The sequence below is a fragment of the Protopterus annectens genome, chromosome 6.part0 (assembly GCF_019279795.1).
Source record: "Protopterus annectens isolate FY-2018-M chromosome 6.part0, PAN1.0, whole genome shotgun sequence".
Lineage (NCBI taxonomy): Eukaryota > Metazoa > Chordata > Ceratodontiformes > Protopteridae > Protopterus > Protopterus annectens.
The window spans coordinates 1955086391-1955100178 of record NC_056737.1 but is presented as its reverse complement, the minus strand read 5'-3'; positions in this window follow the sequence as shown (position 1 = coordinate 1955100178).

The window sequence follows — 13788 nt, the reverse complement described above, 5'->3', positions numbered from 1 at the left end:
CATGACCTAATAGACCTTCTAGAAGCACTTTTGTACTGTAGCCTCCAAACAGGCTTCATGCCAAGTGAATGGATGACTGCAACTTTTGTCTCTCTGTACAAGGGTGGAAAATCTCCAGACCTGGGAAACTACTGACTTATAAGCCTGAATAGTGTCATATGCAAAGCCATGGAAAATAATTATGGACAAGATAAATACTGACATGGGAAACTTTCAGACATTGGATAAAACCAAGCTTGGTTTCATCAAGAGCGGGTCATGCCTACTTGCCCTGGTTGACTTCTTTAAAAAATGCACCAAAGCAATAGATGGCAAAATGTTGCATACTCCACAACACTGCTTGGGCATTGTAGACAACCTTACAAAATTAGATATAACCCCCTACTTCACCAACTGAATAGCCATCTGGCTCGCACATAGAACCCAGTAAGTCAGGATATGTTAGTCTAAATCACAGAAAAAACAGTCACTATCAGGATTCTCCATGGCTCAGTGTTGGGGCTGCTCCTTTTTGGCATCTACTTATCTGAAGTCAAAGCCAATGTCAAAGGCCTCTGGCAGATCAAGATCGCAAATGACTGCAAAGTAGGTGCAGATATCAAGTCCCCAAAGACATAAACATCTTCCAAGAAGGAATGAGAGACTAATAACTGGTACCAGCATCACAATCAAAAACTCAGCACCAAAATTGCATAACAGTATCTTTCAGGAAGACAACCACCGCTATAAATTACTACTTTCATAATACACTCCCAAGAGTTGACCTTGTGGTCAGGGATTTGGGAATGCTAATAGGCAGTGACTTGCCCTCTGACCATCATTTGTCTACTGTAGGAAGGAAATCATTGTACATTGCACAACTTATAAGCAAGGGTACGGCATGTATGTCTGAAGATGTCATTTTTCCATTGTATTTTGCCCTCATTTGACCAATCATTGAGTGCAATGTCCCCTTTAATTTGTACCTAAACAGACATATGTAACAACAGGAACTTCTAGAAACCAAAACCTTGTTTTTGACATAAATAGGATATGTTGGAGGGACAGGAATGTGCGTCCAAGACTAACCCTTCTCTGCAACTGGCTTCCAATCCATGTCAAGAAGACTTCTTTATTTCACTTACTCTTGAACAAACTGGATCAATGGATGTGGAATCATAAATTTATCTGTGGTCTGCCACCTATGTCTTTGTTAGAAAGAGGAAGTTTTTAAATGCCAACCACTCAGACACAAGTTATACCCTATATAAAATGAGTGGAATCAGGACTGGGCAAATACATGTGGAAAGAATGGTTAGGCTTAAAATTGCCCATTTAGGGTCATTAGTCTAGTAATCATCGATAGACTAATGTACCTATAATCTGAACTCACTCTCATCTTATATTTCTTTCTCTCCTGGTCTCTGTCCTTCCACCCTGCCACATCTTACTGCACTGAATCTTGAACACAATTCATCATTCATCACAAGTACATGCTAGTTTCATAGATTATGCTTCCCCCATGACATCAAGTGAGTATTTCACTGCACCAGTCATTACAAGTGGTGAATAACGTAAGTGCCTTCATGTTGAAGTTAGGGCACTTTTCCTATTGCCCTACAAATTGCACATTCATCATTGTGAGTGCACAGATTGTGGGCTGCTTTCAGCATTTACATTGTCAAGAGTCTTCCATATGTTATCATTACTGCAGCAACTTGCAAATATGCCTAGAATTTGTTATAACACCACATAGCCCTTTACCCTCAGTTTCCATGGAAAAGGTGATAAGATCTTTATCAAGTCATCCTTTCTCCTCAGCTTCCTCTCTGATACCAGTTATACTATCATTCTCATGTAAACTGTAATAGCACACAATTTTGCTAAAGTTTGCTAACGACTCTTTTCATCATTGGAATGTTCACTTAAGTTATTCTCTCTAATAGAAATGAGATGGTGGCTGTACAGAAGCCCACTCAGTGTCATCTTTGTCCAGTTGGTATTGGATGGCTATTATAAAATGACTGCCACATTTTGAATTTATAGTTTTCTATCTCTTCGATGAAATGAATTTGGAGTTTTTAAACATAAAATTCTTCATAACGTTAAAATGTTTTTCTGTTTCTTCTAGGGATTTTATGAGCACAGCTTCACAAAACAAATGGACAAAAGGAATGCACTGTATCAGCTAGGAACAGACAAATTTAGTTGAACATAGTTCAAGCATTTTTTTTTTTTTTTTTTTGAGCTAGGCTTATAAATGCCCTTGGGCAGATAGCCTAGTATGAACCTATGAACCTATGAACCTATGAACCTAAGCAGTCAAACTTTAATTTCAGCAAACTCGATAAATGGTTCTACTATGAAACGCAGACTTCCTGAAGAATGCTGTTCCAAAAAAAGTTTTAAAAAAATACGTAAAAAACAAAAGGGTGAAAATTTATTTTTTCTTGTTTTCTTTCAGGGGGCAAGCCCCTCACACCACCAGACTTATTCTTACCAACTGTATGATTGCACCAACAACAAGTGAGAAATCTCCCTAAAAGGTAAAATTGCACTGGCAATGATTTCTTATGGGAAAAAGTTTTTTGACATTATACAGTTTTTTTTTTTTCCTTTGGGCTACTAACACTTAAGTAATTTCAATTGTGAGTATGTGTAGGGAAGCCTTGATAAATACTCTTCTAAAGTGACTAATATTCAGTGAGAGGAGGTGGTTTTCCCTGCTCTGAGAAATAGCAAACTTGGATTTGATTAAAAGTAACAGGAATATGAGGACAGTCCCCTTAAATAGAAATGTGAGGGATTCACCCCACAGAGAAACATATTTTTCAGTGATAATTGACTAGATATTTAGCTGAATTTTCAGACAGTTTCAAAATCTGGGAAACTTGTTTATTTTTTTCCTGTCTTTATCTAAAATAATTTTTAGTGCTTATTAAAAAAAATAACATTTAATATTTATACATATACGGTGGCTCATGCACCCAAAATATAGCATAGATTAAAGCCATACATCTGATAATGCCAGACATGTTCTTTGTGAAACAGTCACTTTGAGATGGAAAGGAAAGCAGTAAGGAAGAAATAAGTAACTAATTAAAAACATAAAGAAAATGAATCCATACTTACATACTTTTAGGTATTGAACATAGTAGACAGGTAAATTTAGAGGTAATTTTTGTTAAAAAATGCTATATTTCTAAGCATTTTGTCTTCATGGTATTATGTGATGTAAATAATGTTGTTTCATTAACAGCAATCAGGCAATGCTACATTATTAACTGGGCAAAAAAGTCCTTCAAGTGTGGTTAATGGGTCAAAACAAGACTGATTCTGTGAGCTTTTCTTGTATACAATTATGGCCTTTCTAAGCTATGCCAGATTTCCTAGAGCCTCATGGAAGTGACTTACTGTTCTATGTAACAGACGACTAGAGTATGAGTTGAGATTGTCATTATTCCTCAATCAAAGATGGGTGGTTATATATGGAGAGGGATTCAAATGAAGGAATGCTGTTCCAGACTACCTAGAGTGGAAAGCTGTAGAAAAAACAATGAAATCCTGGATATAACTTCTAAAAACATACTCCCAATGTCTTACCAGACATAAAAAAACACCATTTTACAGTGACATTACGGAATGCAACTATTATCATTTATACATGTGAACAGTTTTCTCCTATCATTTGGGTAAAAAAAATCAAGTTATATGGCCACCACTTTATGTCTGTGAACAATTTTCTCTACCATTTGGGTAATATTCACTGCAAGCCACTCGCTCTAGTGAGCTAAATCTCGCCACAACAATAAATAGAACATGCTGGAGGGATAGATTCCTGTCACAGAGACTCCCCATGCTTTGAAACAAAATTCCTAACTAGATTAGGCAGAGCCCCTCACTAACACTTTTCAAGAGAAGTACCAAAGAAAGGTTTTATTATCCAAATACCCAAACGCTTTTACACATAATACGTTTTCGAAAGTCTTCATCAAAGGCCTTTTTTTTTTGCCTTTGATGAAGACTTTCGAAAACATATTATGTGTAAAAGCGTTTGGGTATTTGGATAATAAAACCTTTCTTTGGTACTTAAACAACCTCTTGGTACTTGGTCTGTACCCTTATTTGGTTCTCCACAGCAAACTTTTGTTGGTTTTGGTAATTGTTGTTCGCTTTCATCTCTTGACTGGACTTTTCAAGAGAAACCTTGATGAGTAGATGGGTAACAGAAAATACACCCCTGGGATCACTTCATTGGCTCTTCTTGACAGAGGATCAGTTAATTAATCAATGCCCTCGGGCAGATAGCCTAGTACCTACCTATGAACCTATGAACCTATTCCAGATATCTCATTCAAGCCTTTGGCATCTTTTTTGAATACCTCCAGTTTACACCCAGATCTCCCTATGGATTCCAGACTTTGTTTGGGGGGGGGGGGGTGGTCATGCTTCTTTAAGTGACATACCAGCTAATAATAAGCAGTATTAGAAAGTGTGAGGAGTTATTGACAAAATTACACCAAACTTTTCTGAAAGGATTTCAATCTGCATAAACTAAAGCATTGCTGGTGATTCCTGCTGGTGAGGAAAGTAAACCTATATTATTTTGTCTGTGACTGATAGAGCTGCTTTCTGTTCTAACCTGTTCATTTTGTTTTCTAGTTTAAGAAATCTACTTGGCCTGCTGTTTTTGTTCTATGTGACAGATAGACACTAAAATTATCTAGGCTGCAAATTTCACATGTTTTTTCATTGGTTAAATTGTTTCTTGAGTGATACTTAAATACACAGTGAATTTCTGGGTCTTTGTCTTTTTCTGAAAAGATTTCAAGCCTGCATAAACTAAAACACTGCTGGTGATTCTATGATACGGAGGTACGTAAACCTATGTTTTTTTTTTTTTGTCTGTGAGTGAGCTACTGTCAGTTTTACCTGCTCCATATTGTTCACGGGCTTATAGGTTCATAGAAGGTTACTAGGTTAATGGACTTAAAGCCCATATCTGCAAAGCCATATTTATTCTGAGTTGTCCCAACTGTCAGTAGATAGGTGGATGAAGCTCAAAGAGGTAAAGGTCTATGGTTGTTAATATCGACTTCAACTGTCCTGGAGGGACATGAGCACCACCCTAAGAGTGAATCTGTGGTAACCCACCCATTGATGTAGGCTGTGTTTGAAAAGGGTCACAGTGGGACTCTGTATCATATGAATTGGAAGCTTGTTCCAGAGAACTGACAGTCTCTGGTGGCTGTATCTATCTTGCCAGCATGACCTGTTCATGTCAGAGGCTAGTTTAAGATCCTTGGAGTGAGTTACCCTCATGTAGTTTGATTTGCAAATGTGTAGCATTTCTATCAGAGCCAAGTCATACACAGCTCACCTCTTAGCAACTTGTAGGGGACAGAATACCATGACAGGGCTTTCAGTCTTTCCACATAAGACTTGTTTTGTGTACCCTGTAATTTCTTGGTGAGAAACCACTGTGGTCCCTCTAGTTGTTGCAGGTATCTAGTGAGGTACATGCAAAGAACAGCATTGTACTCAATTAGTGGTTTTATGAGGGTCAAGTATAATGAAATTAAAACATCCTTACATCTAAATGTGATGCCTTTATTTATAAGATGTGTGACACAGTAGGATTTCATTACTAGGTTCAAATTACTGTCAACCTGAGTACCCAGATCATGTAACACTGAATCTACACTTATGGGGGTGCTGCCTATAATGTAATTATCAAGGATGTCAGATTTCCCAGAGGAAATAATAATCCATTTTTTTTTTGCATTTAGCTTTAATCCATGGTTTTGGCATTAGTCATTTGTCTGCGTTAACCATGTCTGCAGTACATTAACATCATTGGTGGACTCAATGAGTGCTCCCAATTTGCAATCATCAGTAAACTTGGTCAGCCACAGGCCATCAAAATTTACCTAGACTTTAGAGAAATAAATTCCAAACAGTAAGGGGCCCAGCACAGAACTGTGTGTTACGTCACTGGTGACTACTCTTTTCCTACAGGAGAAGTCACTGACTTTGACACTATGTGCCTGTTAGTGAGCCAGTTGGCTGCCCATCTGGTAATGTAGGGGTTAATTCCAAATTGGGAGAGTTTCTCTATAATACCTGAGTGGAGGATTGTGTCAAATTTCCTGGCTAGGTCAAGGTAGGTAGTGTGCACTGTCTTTCCCTTGTCTAGGGCCTTGGTAATTTTCACTCACTTAACTACTGATAATTGGGGCAATTCAGAATAAAACAGTGAGAGGGTGGCTTAATGGCTAAGGTATTTGCCTTACAAACACAAGGTGCAGGGTGTGAGCCTCACAAGGGTAAATGACTAGGCTTAAAATGGCTCGCAAGGGCAGTTAGCTTAGTACTAAACTATGAACTATGAACCTATATGGGTAGGCTTGTAAGGGTTCTAGGGTTGTTAGCCTAGTAACCTTCTATGAACCCATGAACCTTTGAAGATTGTCAATTTAGGATGTCCTGCAGCAGTGGAATTAATCACTGTTTGTCATTTATTATTCATATATTCACATTTATGTTCATATTTTCATATCTGAGAGCCCTACATAAAAAGAGGGGTATGGTTTGATATGCATTGGTAGGGGCAGGAAATGTTATTGTCAGTGTCCTTTAGTATCACACTATGCATAGGTTCATAGGTTCATAGGTTAGTACTAAGCTAACTGCCCTTTCGAGCCATTTTAAGCTTAGCTAATTATCCCTTGTGAGACTCCCAATTGCTAGTTGTTTGTCAGTAATTATGAGAATAAATAATATTTCCATATGGACTTAATACTTCAAAAAAACAAGTGATTTACAAACTGTTGCATGACATCAGGTGAAACCTTATATGCTGTTGAAGAAAACTGTCTTTGAAGTTTTGTGCTGTATGTTGCATATCTTGAGTGATATCTAATGTTACTTATTTTTATATCAATATAGTACAGTTTAAGTATATGTTTCACATTTCTGTGAATATCTCAATAAGCATGAACTCATAGAAGAGTTTCTTGTTGTCCTATGAAACCTTATGTTTGGTTAATAAACATGTTCTAACAATATATATCTAAGTTGTACACTTTAAAGATATGACATTTTGTTTGTGAAAGTAAAGGAAAAGTATAATTTTGGGTTTGTGTGCATTATAATATATTACAGAATTAATGGAAAGTCTGTGAATGAATTGACTACTATCACTGTAAAGAATATTTCTTATTGACATCATTGCTATTTGTACAGTTGTAATACCTTTGATTTTTTACAAAATATTTAAATTTTTTATGCTTTTTAAGTTTATTTTTCAGAAAATTGTCTGGAATGCAAGCTGTATATAGGCTGGTAGAGGTGTGACATAGGTGTTCACGACAAAACCTTTGGTCCAGCTTAGATTATTTTTTAACTTGTACTTGGACCTTAGTCCTTTAGACACATGAATGCAGACAAACACACACACACACACACACACACACACACACACACACACACACACACACACACACACACACACACACACACACACGTGGGCATGCACGAACACACTCACTACATGTTTCTTGCTGAGTTATTTTTGGTTCTTTTCCTCCATTAGTGGTTTCCTTAAAATGGCAAAAAACAAAAACTCTACATCTCTGATTTTTCCACTAATGTCTTACCCAATTAAACACAGAAACTCCAAGTAATATGACTAAAAATATGTGAATCTGGAAAGAGTAGCTGACACAACTAAATACCTATTAAGCATAAGACAATTGACTGGTTTGCTTATCTCACTTTGTGTTATTCTTACTTACCTGTGCTACACTCACACTGCTCATTTTTTCCTGAGTACTATTTCACTGTTAGACATTCTATATGTAACACAACATTTTTTTGCACCAATATAACTCAGTAAACTGTGTCACTGTAACTCACGTCATGGATGAAAATATTACAAGTCAGCCAGCCCACCTGGTTAATAAAATGAAATTAATTAAATAAATAGAGTTTTCACCTATCTTGAAATACAATACTAGAAGAATAAATGCTAAGAGTCAAAAAAAGACCTTTCCAAGATGCAAGAAGTATAAAATCCATGTTATCAAGCTTATTAATTTACTGTATCATCTCATATAATATGTTTTTCATTTGTCTAGACTATTAAAAACATCACACATTGAGCTAAATGGTCATTTACAAGTGTAAACATATCTGGCCCCTCCTACTGACTAACATATAACAAGTAACCAATAACGTATTGCATTCATTATTGTGGGCATTTTCATTTTTACACATATAACATGAATAACAAAATAGGTATTATGCTGTTTTATTCTGTAACTACAAATGCTAGCTAATATAATGGTTTTAGTTATCTTTATTGTTTTCAGAATGGAAACCATTTGCATAATGTTTATTTCTCCATTACTTGAATCATTTTCATTACTGCTGGTTTCATTTAATGTCCCCCGAATTCACTATCCTTCCATGCAGGACTAGCCTAGTCTTGCATGGAAGCGGCCATTTAGGAGCAAGATGGCAGCGTACCATGCATATCAATGAAGGGGCGCTGCCTGAGCTCCTAAATGGACATGGAGCGTGTATGAGTGCAGGAGGCATGTCTGAGAGCAGAGCTCTCAGAATCTACATGCCCTTGCAATATAGAACAGCATTGTATGAATAAGAATGAGTGAGACCACTCATAGGTGTTCACATACCCTCAGCAACATCCCCCCAAGTTTACAACAGCAATAGTTAAAACATTAAATATAAAGAAGTGTTTTTTTTTTTTTTTTATGAAACAGATTATATTTAACCATAGATATGCAGGTTTGCCCATTGATTAGCTACAGTTAATGCAGCTTAAATGGCACAAGAGGATAAAAAGCAAGATATATGCAAATGAAGCAGTACAGCAATAGTGTAGTGGGCAGAGAATTTGCCTTATGAGCAGTTATTCCCGGTTTGAGTTCCCCTGCAGTACAATCCATTTTCCATGTCAAATCATTTTATGATCAATTTATATTGTTGCATAACCTACAACATAACTTATATTTGTGAACTGGAGTACTGCATTAAATGAATATGTGAGGTGTCATTGTCAGAATGTAAAGTCCACAGATAATCACAATGCCCCATACAGTATATGTACACAGGAATCAGGGATACAAATGGAAGATAAAATGTGTGATGAATGATAAATCCATACAGTTTCCAAATCCGCCACCTTCCCAAGAACCATTAGACATTACTGTCGAAATTAGTGTGGTAGTAAGTGGGAGTATGCAGTAGTAAGGAGGAGTAAGCATATTTAAGCAGTAGTAAGTGGGAGCAAGCATACGTAAGCAGTAGTAAGTGAGTTTAAGCCTATTTGTGTGGAGGTAAGCAATTTGTACACAGGTTAAGCAATATTGATGCTAACTCTCTGTAAGCATATTTAACCAGAAGTTAGCATTGCTTACCTTCACACAAACCTACTTACAGTTGCTTAAAAGTGTCTTAATCACTGTATGCATCAGTCACAGTTCTGGCTAGAAACAAAATGAAGAGCCTTTGCAAGTCTTGAACCCAGGACCCTGTACACTATAGTCACAGTAGTCAACCACTAAGCCATCACAGCAGTACCTATGATTGAGATATCACCAAACAGATCCTCACTATAGGAAATACAAACTGAACATGTCAAAGGGATCTATATACAGTTTTATATTGTATAAGCTACTACAGAACATAAATAAGTGAAATGGAGTACTGCATTAAGTCCAGATGTGAGGTGCCATTGTAATAAAGTGTTAAACTCCCCTAATAAAGACAAGGACCCCATACAGTGTACGTACACATGAATCATGGATACCAAACACATACATAAAATGTAATGAATAATAAATCAATGCCAAAATGCAAATATAATGCAAATTAAATATTAAGCAAAGCTAAGCATTGCACAGCCCAGCTTAGTAGGTGTAAGCAATGTGTAGGCCAGCTAACTAAGTTTGCCTATTGGTATACCCCTTTAAGCAATGCCAACCTTAGGTAAGCAGGCTTGCCCATAGCTTAGCATTTTCAAAACCGCCCAATCTCAGCAAAGTGCAGGAAACCAACCCGATTTAAACCCAACAGGTGGAAATGCATCTCATAACTGGTTGTAGCTTCCCCTTGTAGGCACTATGTCTGGAATGGTAAGAGGGTGTGCACTTTTGGGTGCAGTGCTGGGGCATCCAGGGGTCCAGAGTCATGTCAGGACTCCTTGTGAAAGACCATGACCAGATTCTGCTGCAGGGCTAGTACCAGGGTTCTCAATACAAAGCAGAAGCCTGGGACCATCTCGCCCATGACCTCACCAGTGCCATTGGCATACCCAGAACTGGTCAGCAGGTCAGGCATCACTATTCCAACCTGAAACGGAGAAAGGGGGATCTCTTGGATCAGTGGATCCAAGAGGCTAGGAAAACAGGGGATGTTCCAGCCGTGTGTAAGTATCAGTCCACTACCTGCTTGATAATTGCCAGCTCATGTATATTATGGATAGGTATGGCTAAATATTCATCTTATGTCTTTCACAGCAGCAGATAAGTGGGATGCAAACCAGGAAGCCCATGGCTATAGACTGCAGCTGTTGCGATGCGAGGCAGGTTAGTAATACTCTTGCATGTACTGTCATAGGAAATAAATCTAAAAGTAGTGATAAGTTATTTGCCTGTATAAAACCTTTATTGTTTAAAGCATGTACTGCATACACCAGAGAATAGGGCAGGAAGAGTCTCCTATAGGTTGTATGTAAATAAAAGCAGAATAGCCTGACAATAAAGGTCTAACTGCTGGACTGCATGTGTTCACTCTGGAATCATATGGTAATGTAGAATTGCAATCACTTAACAGTACTGTTGTAGTAAGCACTGCTACCCACACTGTGCTACATAAATAAAATGTGTAGGAATGTCTGTATATGACTGTTGTAATCCCAAGAGGTCAAATAGTAAAGCTGAGAGAGACTTAGACAGAAAACACTGAAACGACAGACACCAAAATCCAAATAGCACAACTAACTGCAATGTGAATTGCTGCATTTTTTGCACACACAGCCATGGTTCGAATCCTGGGAGTGGTAGTAGGATGTATGCAAAATCGTACCCCAGAACTGTACAGATATGTCCAGAACATCCAGTAAATCAACCCATAGCTGCTGTCTGTCACCCTGGCAAATCAGTGGGATGATCCCAGACATTTAGGCAGCAAACAAGACATACAACTATTGTCAGACATCTATAAGAATAAACCTGTCATTCAAGCGACTCCCCAAAATATTATGAGAGCAATTAGCCAAGTATGTCACATCTCCACCCCCATGTTGTCAAGTGGTGACCAGAGTGTGTACAGTAACAGACTGAGACGTATGTGCATAATAGTAATGTGGAAACTGGTAATTTGTGTGGCAACATTCAGGTAGTGCTAACAAAGGGTCTATATTAGATCATCAAACACTTAAAAAAGCAAACGGTGATTAATTGCCCCTATGTAAATGAAAGCTTATAATTTTGAACTGTCAGAACAGCAATTTTTTTCCTAGGGAAAAAAAATGCTGTTCCTCCAAAAAAATAAATAAATAAACCACTTTAAACATTACATTAAGTGGGGGCTTCAACCTCACACCCCCCTACTTAAATATACCAACTCCGAGACTGCACTCATCATCATCTTCTTTCGGCTGTTCCCATTAGGGGTCGCCACAGCAGATCACCTGTTTCCATTTCTTCCTGTCCTCTGCATCTTGCTCTGTCACACCAACCACCTACATGTCTTCTCTCACCACATCCATAAACCTTATCTTAGGTCTTCCTCTTTTCCTGTTACCTGGTAGCTTCATCCTTAGCATCTTTTTCCCAATATACTCTGCATCCCTCCTCAGCACATGTCCAAACCAATGTAATCATGCCTCTCTGGCTTTGTCTCCAAACCTTCCAACCTGGGCTGACTCTCTAATATATTTATTCCTAATCCTGTACACCCTCGTCACACCCAGTGCAAATCTTAACATCTTTAATTCTGCCACATCCAGCTCAAACTCCTGCCATTTTGTCAGTGCCACTGTCTCCAACCCATATAACATAGCTGGTCTCACTACCCTCTTGTAGACCTTCCCTTTTACTCTTACAGGTACTCGTCTGTCACAAATCACTCCTGACACTCTTCTCCACCCACTCCATCCTGCCTGTACTCTCTTCTTCACCTCTCTTCCATACTCACCGTTACTCTGAACTATTGACCCCAAGTATTTAAACTCATCCATCTTCGCCACCTCTACTCCTTAGACTGCACTACAGTGCAGAAAATGGCAAAGTAATAAAGCGGCCAAGCAAATTCTTTCCCAGGGAAAGAATTTGCTTAAAAGCTGCTTCGATATTTTGCTGTTTCAGACTTTTGAGTTCGACCAAGATGCATTCAAAAGTATGTGTCTTCGGTCTTCTAATAGGGAACCCTAACAAACATTGCTCCCACAGGTCTGTCAGATACGAACACTGTGCCTATAAATAAAAGATTCATACACTGTACTGCCACTGTTTACTCTTGTATTGTATGGCATTGTTGGTGTTGCAGTTGCTCAGAATAAAGTATTACTCATCACTGTCACTGTCACTGACACTGTACTACATAATACAACTGTCTAGGAAATCCTGTATAAGAGTGTTGTAATTACAAAGTCAGAATGTAAAGCCACATGAGAATTATAGACAGAACTCAGACAAGAGATCACAGCAATATCTATATAGCACACTTAACTGTGATAGACAGAGTTTTTTTTTTAGCAGACACAGCCATGGCATTGAATCCTGGGAGTGATAGTAAGCTGTATGCAGAATCATACCCCACAAGTGTACAGAAATGTCCAGAATGTTCAGTTATTTGGCCTATATCTGCCGGCTGTTACCCTGTCCCCCGCCATATCAGTGTGCTACTTTCTGACATGTAGGCAGCATTTTATGCCATATAACTGATCGTCAGACCTGTACATATTTTGAAAATGTCAATAAAACAAACCTGTCATTGTACAAGTCACTACAGGTTTAAGAGGGCATTAGTCGAAATATGTCCCGGTTCACCTGCATGTGGTGAAGACATGTCCATAGTGTGTGCAAAAAGAGATGGACAGGTATGTGCATAACATCAACCTGGAATCTGGGATTATGTGTAGAAACAGTTAGGTAGTGTTAAAAAAAATACCTCCACAGCTATACCAGATAAGAGGTGTATACTGCAGGTAAAACTCAGTTCATGTATATAGTTGTCAACAGCCATATCACTGTCCAAACTAAGGCAATAGGGTAGTGCACTAATACCTGTAAGGTACAGATCACAGCACTGACTAAGAAAGTAATGCAAACTACAGGAATATAATAGTTGTTAATTGACATCTTTCTCTCCCCACACAATATCTGCAACAATAAACTAAATACACAACTCAATCGGTATGTGCTGAATTAACTCTACTGTGGGACATATATCCTATTATTTGATAATTATTTAAATTTGTTTCTATGCATGTGCCATGTTGAAATACTCCCACATTGGTGGCATGCTACCATCAATGTACCTGCATGCTGTTGTAATGACCACTGTGGTCCCATATATGCATGTGTTCTGTTTGCTATGCAACTGTTCCATATCTGGTGTTTGGGTTAATGGGAATATCTAGGCATGCTGTTATAACTAATCCTAGAATGTGTTGACTATTACTAACCCACATATGTTGATAAAATTTAAACATCATAGCACGTTTGGGAAGGCCGGTCCCAGCGGACCCACCTTTCCCATCTCAGCTAGCCATGGTAC